The 14,635-nt window shown below is 47.1% G+C and overlaps 1 protein-coding gene across 13 annotated transcripts in view; it reads right to left on the reverse strand.

Moving 5' to 3' along the window:
• The window catches only part of ROBO2 (roundabout guidance receptor 2), a 766,105-nt gene that overhangs the window by 621,661 nt on the left and 129,809 nt on the right, over positions 1 to 14,635 (reverse strand). The gene's annotated exons all lie outside the window — the stretch shown is intronic.

Genomic DNA, 14,635 nt, shown 5'->3' on the forward strand with positions numbered 1-14,635 from the left:
ACCATCTTTCTGTAAAGATCAGCCCTACTCTGCCGAGACTGGGGACAGGTGACAGTGTCTTGCTGGGGTGACATAAAGCTGGCAAAAGCCTTGTAAAGCGTACCCTTGCCAGTGCTGGACAAGCTGCCTGCTCGCCTACTCTCCCTCGCTACTTGTCCCGCAGAACTACGCACTCTGCCGCTAGCGCTGTCAGAAGGGAAATACAGTTTCAGCTTGTGCACCAGGGCCTGCTGGTATTCATGCATTCTCACACTCCTTTCCTCTCCAGGGATGAGAGTGGGAAGATTTTGCTTGTACCGTGGGTCCAGGAGAGTGAACACCCAGTAATCGGTGCTGGAATAAATTCTTTGAACGCGAGGGTCACGGGATAGGCAGCCTAGCATGAAATCTGCCATATGCGCCAGAGTACCAACGCGTAAGAATTCACTCCCCTCACTGGCCTGACTGTCCATTTCCTCCTCCTCCAACTCCTCCAACTCCTCTTCTTCTGCCCATACACGCTGAACAGTGAAGGACTCAACAATGGTCCCCTCTTGTGTCTCGCCAACATTCTCCTCCTCTTCCTCCTCATCCTCCTCCACCTCCACCTCCTCCGATATGCGCTGAGAAACAGACCTCAGGGTGCTTTGGCTATCAACAAGGGAATATTCTTCCCCCGTCTCTTGTGACGAGCGCAAAGCTTCCGACTTCATGCTGACCAGAGAGTTTTTCAACAGGCCAAGCAGCGGGATGGTGAGGCTGATGATGGCGGCATCGCCACTGACCATCTGTGTTGACTCCTCAAAGTTACTCAGCACCTGACAGATATCAGACATCCACGTCCACTCCTCATTGTAGACTTGAGGAAGCTGACTGACCTGACTACCAGTTCTGGTGGAAGTTGACATCTGGCAGTCTACAATCGCTCTGCGCTGCTGGTAAACTCTGGATAACATGGTCAGTGTTGAATTCCACCTCGTGGGCACGTCGCACAACAGTCGGTGAGCGGGCAGTTGGAGGCGGCGCTGCGCTGCCCTGAGAGTGGCAGCATCTGGGCTGGACTTCCTGAAATGCGCACAGATGCGGCGCACCTTCGTGAGCAAATCAGACAGATTGGGGTATGTCTTGAGGAAACGCTGCACTATCAGATTTAACACATGGGCCAGGCATGGCACATGTGTCAGTCTGCCGAGTTGCAGAGCCGCCACCAGGTTACGGCCGTTGTCACACACAACCATTCCCGGCTTGAGGTTCAGCGGTGCCAGCCACAGATCAGTCTGCGCCGTGATGCCCTGTAATAGCTCTTGGGCGGTGTGCCTTTTGTCGCCTAGGCTCAGCAGTTTGAGCACCGCCTGCTGTCGCTTAGCGACGGCACTGCTGCTGTGCCTAGAGCTACCGACTGATGGCGCCGTGCCCACGGATGGTAGTTCGGAGGAGGAGGTGGAGGAGGGGTGGGAGGAGGAGGAGGCATAGTAGGCCTGAAACACCTGGACCGAGGTAGGCCCCGCAATCCTCGGCGTCGGCAGTATATGAGCAGCCCCAGGGTCAGACTCGGTCCCAGCCTCCACCAAGTTAACCCAATGTGCCGTCAGCGATATATAGTGGCCCTGCCCGGCAGCACTCGTCCACGTGTCCGTGGTCAGGTGGACCTTGTCAGAAACGGCGTTGGTCAGGGCACGGATGATGTTGTCTGACACGTGCTGGTGCAGGGCTGGGACGGCACATCGGGAAAAGTAGTGGCGGCTGGGGACCGAATACCGAGGGGCGGCCGCCGCCATGAGGTTGCGAAAGGCCTCGGTCTCTACTAGCCTATAGGGCAGCATCTCCAGGCTAAGCAATCTGGAGATGTGCACATTAAGGGCTTGGGCGTGCGGGTGGGTTGCACTATATTTGCGTTTCCGCTCCAGCGTCTGGGGTATGGAGAGCTGAACGCTGGTGGATGCTGTGGAGGATCGTGGAGGCGACGATGGGGTTTTTGTGCCAGGGTCCTGGGCAGGGGGCTGACTAGCAGCTGACACAGGGGAAGGAGCAGTGGTGTGCACGGCCGGAGGTGAACGGGCTTGTTGCCACTGAGTGGGGTGCTTAGCATTCATATGCCTGCGCATACTGGTGGTAGTTAAGCTAGTAGTGGTGGAACCCCTGCTGAGCCTGGTTTGGCAAATGTTGCACACCACAGTCCGTCGGTCATCCGGTGTTTCCTTAAAGAACCTCCACACTTCTGAAGATCTAGCCCTCGCCGCAAGAGCCCTCACCACGGGAGCTTCACTAGTTGACAGTGGCGCTGATGCACCAGCTCTGGCCCTGCCTCTCCGTCTGGCCCCACCACTGCCTCTTCCAACCTGTTCAGGTCGAGGACTCTCCTCCGTCTCAGAAGCACTGTGTTCACCCGGCCTCTCAACCCAGCTTGGGTCTGTCACCTCATCATCCTCCGATCCCTCAGTCTGCTCCCCCCTCGGACTTCCTGCCCTGACAACAACTTCCCCACTGTCTGACAACCGTGTCTCCTCATCGTCGGACACCTCTTTACACACTTCCACTACGTCAAGAAGGTCATCATCACCCACAGACTGTGACTGGTGGAAAACCTGGGCATCGGAAAATTGCTCAGCAGCAACCGGACAAGTGGTTTGTGACTGTGGGAAGGGTCCAGAAAACAGTTCCTCAGAGTATGCCGGTTCAAATGCCAAATTTTCCTGGGAGGGGGCAGACTGCGGGGGAGGAGGCTGAGGTGCAGGAGCTGGAGGAGTGGCGATTTCGGTGACATGGGTGGACTGCGTGGAAGACTGACTGGTGGTGGACAAATTGCTCGAAGCATTGTCAGCAATCCACGACATCACCTGTTCGCACTGTTCTGGCCTCAACAGTGCTCTACCACGAGTCCCAGTAACTTCAGACATGAACCTAGGGAGTGTAGCTCTGCGGCGTTCCCCTGCTCCCTCATCAGCAGGTGGTGTCTCACCCCGCCCAGGACCACGGCCTCTGACCCCTGCAGTAGTTGGACGCCCACGTCCCCGCCCTCGTCCTCTACCCCTAGCCCTCGGGTTAAACATTTTTAAAATGAGAGTTATAACTTTATTTTTTTTTTTACTTTTTTTTGTTTTTTTTTTGTGTTTTTTTTTTTTTTTTTTGTGTTTTTTGTTTTTTTTTGAGTTTTTAAAACCAAACAATGCTATCCTATTGCTATGGCTATTTTCTAGCCAAGTATCAAAGGAAGCACAGTACTATGCCAGATGAGATGACACTGAGTTATTGCCTAATAGAAATCCAACCCCTACTGAATTTTGCCACTTCGGCCTTTGCTATGGATATGTGCGCCACTAAGCGCAGAACACAGCGGTCGCAAGTCCCACTACAAATTGCTCAGAATTGGCAAGTACATGCACTGCAGAAACTACAGCCACCAGCAGATCAACCAGAAATCAAATATATAGAACGCTACTGTAGGCTTCAAGAAGCTGTTTGTATTCTCCTATGGCTATTTTCTAGCCAAGTATCAAAGGAAGCACAGTACTATGCCGGATGAGATGACACTAAGTTATTGCCTAATAGAAATCCAACCCCTACTGAATTTTGCCACTTCAGCCTTTGCTATGGATATGTGCGCCACTAAGCGCAGAACACAGCGGTCGCAAGTCCCACTACAAATTGCTCAGAATTGGCAAGTACATGCACTGCAGAAACTACAGCCACCAGCAGATCAACCAGAAATCAAATATATAGAACGCTACTGTAGGCTTCAAGATCAAGAAGCTGTTTGTATTCTCCTATGGCTATTTTCTAGCCAAGTATCAAAGGAAGCACAGTACTATGCCGGATGAGATGACACTGAGTTATTGCCTAATAGAAATCCAACCCCTACTGAATTTTGCCACTTCAGCCTTTGCTATGGATATGTGCGCCACTAAGCGCAGAACACAGCGGTCGCAAGTCTCACTACAAATTGCTCAGAATTGGCAAGTACATGCACTGCAGAAACTACAGCCACCAGCAGATCAACCAGAAATCAAATATATAGAACGCTACTGTAGGCTTCAAGAAGCTGTTTGTATTCTCCTATGGCTATTTTCTAGCCAAGTATCAAAGGAAGCACAGTACTATGCCAGATGAGATGACACTGAGTTATTGCCTAATAGAAATCCAACCCCTACTGAATTTTGCCACTTCAGCCTTTGCTATGGATATGTGCGCCACTAAGCGCAGAACACAGCGGTCGCAAGTCTCACTACAAATTGCTCAGAATTGGCAAGTACATGCACTGCAGAAACTACAGCCACCAGCAGATCAACCAGAAATCAAATATATAGAACGCTACTGTAGGCTTCAAGAAGCTGTTTGTATTCTCCTATGGCTATTTTCTAGCCAAGTATCAAAGGAAGCACAGTACTATGCCAGATGAGATGACACTGAGTTATTGCCTAATAGAAATCCAACCCCTACTGAATTTTCCCACTTCGGTCTTTGCTATGGATATGTGTGCCACTAAGAGCTAAACACAACGGTAGCAAGTCCCCCTGCTAATTCCTCACAAAATGGTAAAATATGCAAATTAAAATAAAAAAAGTAGAACGTTATTGTAGCCCTAAGAAGGGCTGTTGGGTTCTTTGAGAATCACTCCTGCCTAACAGTAAGCTAATAGAACACCCTAACGCTTTCCCTGAGCAGCAGCAGCTCTCTCCCTAGCGGCATCCAGAGACAGAATGATCCGAGCAGCGCGGCCAGCGGCTAGTCTATCCCAGGGTCACCTGATCTGGCCAGCCAACCACTGCTATCGACGTGTAAGGGTACCACGTCATGCTGGGTGGAGTGCAGAGTCTCCTGGCTTGTGATTGGCTCTGTTTCTGGCCGCCAAAAAGCAAAACGGCGGGAGCTGCCATTTTCTCGAGCGGGCGAAGTATTCGTCCGAGTAACGAGCAGTTTCGAGTACCCTAATGCTCGACCGAGCATCAAGCTCGGACGAGCATGTTCGCTCATCTCTAATATTTACTTAGACTATAATTATCGCCGGGACATATAATGCATTAAGACAGTTTTACAGATCTGTAATGTAATATTTTGGGGGATATGAGAGATTTACTATATAATCACTGGAAATCATATCGCCACAAGTTTTGTTGAGCCGACCCAAAACATAGAAGTTCAGGTTCGCAGCGCACTTTGTGAAATCGGGACCGGCTGTAACTGAACTTCCATACCCGGACAGAGTAATCTGTAGTTACGACTCAACGGCATTTAAATAGTTAACTGGATGGGCACTGGGTTAGGCTTTTTAAAATTTGGATGTTACTGTTTGGGTCTGTTAGGTTTCTTAAATTTGGGATCATCCAAGTTTGGGTTTTATATGGGTCCGCTCATCACTAAACACAAGGCAACTTTTTCATCCCCTTTGATGATTTAGAGGGATGACTGGATGTCACTAAGTAGTCCTATCCTTAAAGGAGACATGGTAGCCATGTCATATAGTCCTTCCCTGACCTGTTTGACTTCCTCCAGATGGCTAATAACTGTCTTACTGGCTTCCCATAAAGGTTCCTAGAAAAATCATGGCTGAGTCATGGATGCTTGACGGCCTTTTATTGGACATTGGTGTCATATCTTTGCAATTATAGTTGGAAAGAATTTTAAAGCTCTTTTTGGCACTTTGTTCTACATTATGCTTTGGAGATGTCTTATCAGAAACCATAGATATAAAAACTAAGGATGAGTGGATCCGATGAAGTTCTGGCTCAGCCAAGTTTAGAGTCAGGTCCGGGTACCAAACCTAAACCATTACTCATAAAATTCATGATCGGTTCTTGCACTGATCGAGTTTGTTAACTTTCTATATGCCGCTGGTATTTTCCAGAGGATTGATGCTTCCTGGTAACATCTTCTGCTTTAACAGTGACATTTAAATAGTTAATACCCGCGATTGATGATAGCGGTGGGGAAGAGGGACTTGACAATGGATTGAATAGTGGATGACAAGATGACAAGCAGCATAAGGAGATGGCACAAAATATGAAAGATTGGTTGTAAATAAGGATTCGCTGACCCATTCCGGTTCTTTTTAGGTTCGGAACCTGAAAGCTCTTCCCCATCGGTAACACTTGGCTGGCACTGTTTATGGGTGTTACCCTTTAAATAATCCGTGCAAGGCAGGTGCGTCCCCACCATTTTCCGGAGGACCATCACTTCTGTTTATACGAACCCGATTATTGTGGTTCAGGTCCGCTCAGCACTAGTAAAGTCCATAAAAAGTCCACAAAAAATGAAACACTGACCGATTACGAGATTGAAGAATGGAAGAATTCAAGAGATTGTCTACTTGTACAAGGAAATAGTTTAATGACTCAAAATGAATTTCAAATATTCTATGAGCTCCAAACTACCAGATGCAGTCTACAGAAGAAGCCGTGATAATGCCATGAAAGAAAACATGAAAATAATATAGTAAATTTTGATTTACGCATTTTATACATTTTTAAACATAAATGAATCCTCTAGGGCAGTCTTATTTGTATCTTCATATTACATTCCAGTGCTTATATCATTATACGGAGATGATTCATTTTACTGTAACGCGAGTCAGAGCTGTTCCCAGAATACACTTGGATCCAGACATCACAGATCAGCTGTGGTTTATCTCAGTGTATATCAGGACAATAGAGGAAAGCAGTTGAAGTTTACACTGATATTTCCGAGACCTACAGCTCGGAGTCCAAATTGTTTTTATTTATTTTTTTATTTTAAAATGTACCTTTATAGAGCTGAGAACTCAAATTCATACAAAGTACAAAATTGCTTTACTCTTATTGTTAAAAATCTACTACAAAATAGTTATTTTGTGGAAAAGGTAAGTCGGTACAAGTCAGACAAGTCAGTAAAGGTGTTGCTTCCATGTGAGTAACTTCTCAAGAAACTTTGAGGTTCTGCAGGTGCGTTGTGTTCTACATGTGCGTTGTGTTCTACAGGTGTGTTGTGTTCTACAGGTGTGTTGTGGTTCTACATGTGCGTTGTGGTTCTACAGGTGCGTTGTGTTCTACAGGTGCATTGTGGTTCTACAGGTGCGTTGTGTTCTACAGGTGTGTTGTGGTTCTACAGGTGCGTTGTGTTCTACAGGTGTGTTGTGGTTCTACATGTGCGTTGTGTTCTACAGGTGTGTTGTGGTTCTACAGGTGCGTTGTGTTCTACAAGTGCTTTGTGTTCTACAGGCGCATTGTGTTCTACAGGTGCGTTGTGTTCTACAAGTGCTTTGTGTTCTACAGGTGCTTTGTGTTCTACAGGTGCGTTGTGTTCTACAGGTGTGTTGTGGTTCTACATGTGCGTTGTGTTCTACAGGTGCATTGTGGTTCTACAGGTGCGTTGTGTTCTACAGGTGTGTTGTGGTTCTACAGGTGCGTTGTGTTCTACAGGTGTGTTGTGGTTCTACATGTGCGTTGTGTTCTACAGGTGTGTTGTGGTTCTACAGGTGCGTTGTGTTCTACAAGTGCTTTGTGTTCTACAGGCGCATTGTGTTCTACAGGTGCGTTGTGGTTCTACATGTGCGTTGTGTTCTACAGGTGCATTGTGTTCTACAGGTGTGTTGTGGTTCTACATGTGCGTTGTGGTTCTACAGGTGCGTTGTGTTCTACAGGTGCATTGTGGTTCTACAGGTGCGTTGTGTTCTACAGGTGCATTGTGGTTCTACAGGTGCGTTGTGTTCTACAGGTGCATTGTGGTTCTACAGGTGCGTTGTGTTCTACAGGTGTGTTGTGGTTCTACATGTGCGTTGTGGTTCTACAGGTGCGTTGTGTTCTACAGGTGCATTGTTGTTCTACAGGTGCGTTGTGTTCTACAGGTGCGTTGTGTTCTACAGGTGTGTTGTGTTCTACAGGTGCGTTGTGTTCTACAGGTGCGTTGTGTTCTACAGGTTCTACAGGTGCGTTGTGTTCTAATGGAGCTGTCTGCAATGAGTAGAATATTTTAAGGCATCATCATTCTGAGGTACAAAGATTTTACTGACACTCAAATAACCCTTTTTAGGGGAGATAAGTGATAATGACCATAGAAAGTAGGAAAAGAGGTTATCAAATACGGTACATTACATAAAGACATAAAGATGCACACATATATATATATATATATATATATATATACAATCAGACTCTCCCTAAGTCATGTATTGACTAATACACTGCCGGTTCCTACAATACAGTCACGTCCAAATTTCCCATCCTTTTTCAGGAATGAATTGTGATGAATATTATAAGGTCAGGGAGTCCGACAAACGATAAACTAATCCTCCAGGGAGCAGTCATAGCAGAGCAATGCGCGATGCTGCTCTGTATTGAAGATCAATCCCGGCCGGACCCGAATCCACTGCAGAGAAAGCGCCGCTGGATCGCGAATGGACCGGGTAAGTAAATCTGCCCCAGTGTATTTATATTGTGTATATGTTTTACTTTATTCACAGATTTAATTTGGTTTGCACCTTTGCAGTCATTGGGGAATATATTTTTCGGACTATAAGGTGCACCGGATTATAAGGCGCACCATCAATAAATGCCTGCTAAAATGTCTACGTTCATATATAAGGTGCACCGGATTATAAAGCGCACCTGATTATAAGGATGAATGACCAGCAGGTGGCAGACCTGTGCACAGTTCAAGGCAGCTGTTGTCTGTAAGTACTGTTCATATATAAGGCGCATTGGACTATAAGGCGCACCTTTGATTTCTGAGAAGATCAAAGGATTTTTTGTGCGCCTTATAGTCCGAAAAATACGGTAATTGTTTTGGAATGACATCATAAAATTAGGCAGAATCACCCTACATACCATGTGCCATATGTTTTCTAAGCGTTATACATTTTTAACCCCTTACTGGCCAACTCTGAAAAGTTACTCTCTCTTCTTATAAATAATAACAATGTGTTTGTGGATATCGTTAAAATATTCATGGAGCAAACAAGATGAAATGAGCAACAGAATAATATAATAATGAATAAAATCACAGTCTGACAAGTCCGATCGGATGTTCTGGCATGATCCATCATTAATTGTAATAGAAGAGTGACACGCTGCGCTGTGTGTATGCATATATACATACTGTAATGGGCAGATTATGCTCTCATCATACATCGCCAGGATCCGAATGACTTGATTATCCTTTATGTAAATAACTTGTAATCTGAAGCTAATGTATTGGATGTAAGAGGCACATAGCATGTGTCATACAGCATGGAAAGTACAAGATGTAATAGTATAGAGGAATGTAAGGATCTCCTCCTGAGATTCTGGGTATTTGTTGTAATTTAATCATTTAATAATTTATGAGAAAGATTCACACAATAACAGGGAGAGCTGCAGAGGGGTCATAATATGAGGGGGACCAGCTGAGGGGCACAATAAAAGGGGGCTTTAATATGAGGGTGAGCTGGTGGGACACAATGTGAGGGCTACCAGCTCAGGGTCAGAATAAAAGGAGGCTTTATTATGAGGGTGAGCTGGTGGGACACAATGTGAGGGGTACCAGCTCAGGGTCACAATAAAAGGGGGCTTTAATATGAGGGTGAGCTGGTGGGACACAATGTGAGGGGTACCAGCTCAGGGGCACAATAAAAGGGGGCTTTAATATGAGGGTGGGACACAATGTGAGGGATAGATGGAGGGCTTTATAGGGGAAGTTATACTGTCTGGAGGTGGAGTAAGGGGCTGAGCAAAAGGCGTGGCTTAAGTAAAGAAAATCTGCGGCATGCATCTTTTGTCCCACTTTTTTTCTGACAAAAGTTGGGAGGTATAGAGCTGATCTCTGTCTCTCTCAAGGGGGGCAGATAAAGAACAGAAACTAGAAATGCTTTACTATGCATTACACACAGACATGAGCAGAGGGAGGAGAGGGGAGGGGTAACAGGGGTGACATCCTTGCTCTGACCATGTGACCAGCCTCATTTACATAATAAAGAAAAGATGATTTTACAATGATTAATGTATGGATCATTTAGTTTAAAGGCTGGGATGGAATCTTTGTGGGCTGCTCCAGGTGACCTTTAAAGATATATTATTTAAAGGTTACATTTAAAAAACTTTCATATACCCAAATTGGGATATAACCCCATCTAGTCTTCCTAAACGCTTGCTTTTTTTTCTTTGTAAAATCTAGTTTATTCAATTTTATATGAATTTTTTCATTTTCATTTTTCTCTAAAACCATAATAATGAAAGTGTAGCAGATATGGTGCAAATGGGCAAGAATAGAAACCATAAAGTTGGCTAGTTATCATCTGATATTCAAGATTCTTCCAAAGAAAGTGCCTGAGAAAACCCAGATTTGTCCCGAGTCTATGTATCAATTAACAGATTTTCTCATCTCTATTGAGGATTCTCATCTCTTGACATTAATGGACAGCATGTCAGAAACACAAAGTTACATCACGCAGAATATAGTGTCTTACTATTCCCCAATGGTGGTGTATATCTGGGAGAGTCCCTCATTGAGAAGGATCTGGGCGTACTGGTAGATCATAGATTAAATAACAACATGCAATGTCAATCAGCTGCCTCTAAAGCCACCAGGATCTTGTCATGTATCTTGTTATGTATGGACTCTCATGATAGGGATGTAATATTACCACTGTACAAGGCATTGGTTCGGCCTCACCTGGAATATGCGGTCCAGTTCTGGGCACCGGTCCATAAAATGGAAGCCCTGGAGCTGGAGAAGGCAAAGTGAAGAGCCGCAGAAATGATAAGGGAAAGATTAAAACAAGTAGATTTATTTAGTCTGGAAAGAGACGAATACGAGGTGACATTATTAATTTATATAGTTTGATGGTCCATACAAAAAAAAAGTTGGAAAGTTTGTTTGATTTGATTTAAATCAAATCAAAAGACAAGGGGGCACTGTCTCCATCTGGAGAAAAGAAGGTTTAATCACCAGAGGCGACAGGGCTTTTTTACAATGAGAACTGTAATCTGTGGAATAGCTGAGCTCAGGCGCTTGTCACAGCCGGGACAGCAGAGAGCTTCAAGAAGGGTCTAGATTAGAGATGAGCGAACATACTCGTCCGAGCTTGATGCTCGATCGAGCATTAGCATACTCGAAACTGTTCGTTGCTCGGACGAGTATTTCGCCAGCTCGAGAAAATGGCATCTCCCGCCGTTGTGATTTTTGGTGGCCAGAAACAGAGCCAATCACAAGCCAGAAGACTCTGCACTCCACCCAGCATGACATGATACACTTAAACGTCGATAGCAGTGGTTGGCTGGCCCGATCAGGTGACCCTGGAATAGACTAGCCCCTGCCCGCGCTGCTCGGATCATTCTCTGTCTGGATGCCGCTAGGGAGAGAGCTGCTGCTGGTCAGGGAAAGCGTTAGGGTGTTCTATTAGAATAGTGTTAGGCAGGAGTGATTCTACAAGAACCCAACAGCCCTTCTTAGGGCTACAATAACGTTATATTTTACTTTTTTTTGGTTTGCTTGTGGCTGGGCTTGCTGGCATTAGTAGCGCAGCTAGTACCATATTGTGAGGGATTTGCAGGGAGACTTGCGACCGTTGTGTTTAGCTCTTAGTGACACACATATCCACCTCAAACACCAAAGTGGGACAATTTATTAGGGGTTTGATTAGAATTAGGCACAGTCTGCTGAATTATTTTTTTTTACGTTTATTTCTTTTTATAACTCAAAGTAATCTGGCAAAGCAGTGTGCTTTCAGTGTAGGCTAGAAAATAGCCATAGGAGAACCCCAACGGCTTATTTAGGCCTACAATAGCATTATATTTTACTTTTTTTTGGTTTGCTTGTGGCTGGGCTTGCTGCCACTAGTAGTACAGCTAGTACCATATTGTGAGGAATTTGCTGGGAGACTTGCTACCGTTGTGTTTAGCTCTTATTGACACACATATCCACCTCAAACACCGAAGTGGGACAATTTATTAGGGGTTTGATTTGAATTAGGCACAGTTGGCTGATTTATTTTTTTTTACGTTTATTTCTTTTTATAACTCAAAGTCATCAGGCACAGCACAAAATCCAGTTGTGTGCTGTCAGTGTAGGTTAGAAACTAGCCATAGCAATAGGATAGCATCGTTTTGTTTAAAAAAAAAAAAAATTAAGTTTACACTTTAATTTTGAAAACTACTGCAGGGGTCAGAGGCCGTGGTCCTGGGTGGGGTGAGACACCACCTGCTGATGAGCTACACTCCCTAGGTTCATCATGTCTCAAGTTACTGGGACTCGTGGTAGAGCACTGTTGAGGCCAGAACAGTGCGAAGAGGTGATGTCGTGGATTGCGGACAATGCTTCTAGCCATCTGTCCACCAGTCAATCTTCCACGCAGTCCACCCATGTCACCGAAATCAGCACTCCTCCAGCTCCTCCGCCTCAGCCTCCTTCCCCCCAGTCTGCCCCCTCCCAGCAAAATTTTGCATTTGAACCGGCATACTCTGAGGAACTGTTTTCTGGACCCTTCCCACAGTCACAAACCACTTGTCCGGTTGCTGCTGAGCTATTTTCCGATGACCAGATTTTCCACCGGTCGCAGTCTGTGGGTGATGATGACATTATTGACGTAGTGGAAGAAGTGTGTAAAGAGGTGTCGGACGATGAGGAGACACGGTTGTCAGACAGTGGTGAAGTAGTTGTCAGGGCAGGAAGTCCAAGGGGGGAGCAGACTGAGGGATCGGAGGATGATGAGGTGACAGACCCAAGCTGGGTTGATAGGCCGGGTGAACACAGTGCTTCTGAGACGGAGGCGAGTCCTATAGCAGAACAGGTTGGAAGAGGCAGTGGTGGGGCCAGACGGAGAGGCAGGGCCAGAGCTGGTGCATCAGCGCCAAATGTTTCACGTAGTCAAGCTCCCGTGGCGAGGGCTAGATTTTAAGAAGTCTGGAGGTTCTTTAATGAAACACCGGATGACCGACGGACTGTGGTGTGCAACCTGTGCCAAACCAGGATCAGCAGGGGTTCCACCACTACTAGCTTAACTACCACCAGTATGCGCAGGCATATGAATGCTGAACACCCCACTCAATGGCACCAAGCCCGTTCACCTCCGGCCGGGCACACCACTGCTCCTTCCCCTGTGTCATCTGCTAGTCAGTCCCCTGCCCAGGACCCCGGCCCAAACACCTCCCGTGCGAAAACCCCATCTTCGCCTTCATGATCCTCCACAGCATCCACCAGCGTTCAGCTCTCCATACCCCAGACGCTGGAGCGCAAAAGAAAGTATAGTGCAACCCACCCACACGCCCAAGCCCTCAATGTCCACATCTCCAAACTGTTTAGCCTGGAGAGGTTGCCCTATAGGCTGGTAGAGACTGAGGCCTTTCGAAAACTCATGGCGGCGGCCACCCTCGGTATTCGGTCCCCAGCCGCCACTACTTTTCCCGATGTGCCGTCCCAGCCCTGCACAAGCACGTGTCAGACAACATCATCCGTGCCCTGACCAACGCCGTTTCTGACAAGGTCCACCTGACCACGGACACGTGGATGAATGCTGCCGTGCAAGGCCACTATATATCGCTGACGGCACATTGGGTTAACTTGGTGGAGTCTGGGACCGAGTCTGACCCAGGGGCTGGTCATATACTGCCGACGCCGAGGATTGCGGGGCCTACCTCGGTCCAAATCTCTCAGGCCTACTATGCCTCCTCCTCCTCCCACCCCTCCTCCACCTCCTCCTCTGAATTACCATCAGTGGGCATGGCGCCATCAGTCGGTAGCTCTAGACACAGCAGCAGTGCCATCGCTAGGCGACAGCAGGCGGTGCTCAAACTGCTGAGCCTAGGCGATAAAAGGCACACCGCCCAAGAGCTATTACAGGGCATCACGACGCAGACTGATCTGTGGCTGGCAACGCTGAACCTGAAGCCAGGCATGGTTGTGTGTGACAACTGACACATGTGCCATGCCTGGCCCATGTTTTAAATCTCATAGTTCAGCGTTTCCTCAAGACATACCCCAATCTGTCTGATTTGCTCACGAAGGTGCGCCGCATCTGTGCGCATTTCAGGAAGTCCAGCACAGATGCTGCCACTCTCAGGGCAGCGCAGCACCGCCTCCAACTGCCCGCTCACCGACTGTTGTGCGACGTGCCCACGAGGTGGAATTCAACATTAACCATGTTATCCAGAGTTTACCAGCAGCGCAGAGCGATTGTAGACTGCCAGATGTCAACTTCCACCAGAACTGGTAGTCAGGTCAGTCAGCTTCCTCAAGTCTACAATGAGGAGTGGACGTGGATGTCTGATATCTGTCAGGTGCTGAGTAACTTTGAGGAGTCAACACAGATGGTCAGTGGCGATGCCGCCATCATCAGCCTTACCATCCCGCTGCTTGGCCTGTTGAAAAACTCTCTGGTCAGCATGAAGTCGGAAGCTTTGCGCTCGTCACAAGAGACGGGGGAAGAAGATTCCCTTGTTGATAGCCAAAGCACCCTCAGGTCTGTTTCTTAGCGCATATCGGAGGAGGTGAAGGAGGATGAGGAGGAAGAGGAGGAGAATGTTGGCGAGACAGAAGAGGGGACCATTGTTCAGTCCTTCACTGTTCAGCGTGTATGGGCAGAAGAAGAGGAGTTGGAGGAGTTGGAGGAGGAGGAAATGGAGAGTCAGGCCAGTGAGGGGAGTGAATTCTTGCGTGTTGGTACTCTGGCGCATATGGCAAATTTCATGCTAGGCTGCCTATCCCGTGACCCTCG

Source organism: Engystomops pustulosus, chromosome 2 (genome assembly GCF_040894005.1).
Source record: "Engystomops pustulosus chromosome 2, aEngPut4.maternal, whole genome shotgun sequence".
Classification (NCBI taxonomy): Eukaryota; Metazoa; Chordata; class Amphibia; order Anura; family Leptodactylidae; genus Engystomops; species Engystomops pustulosus.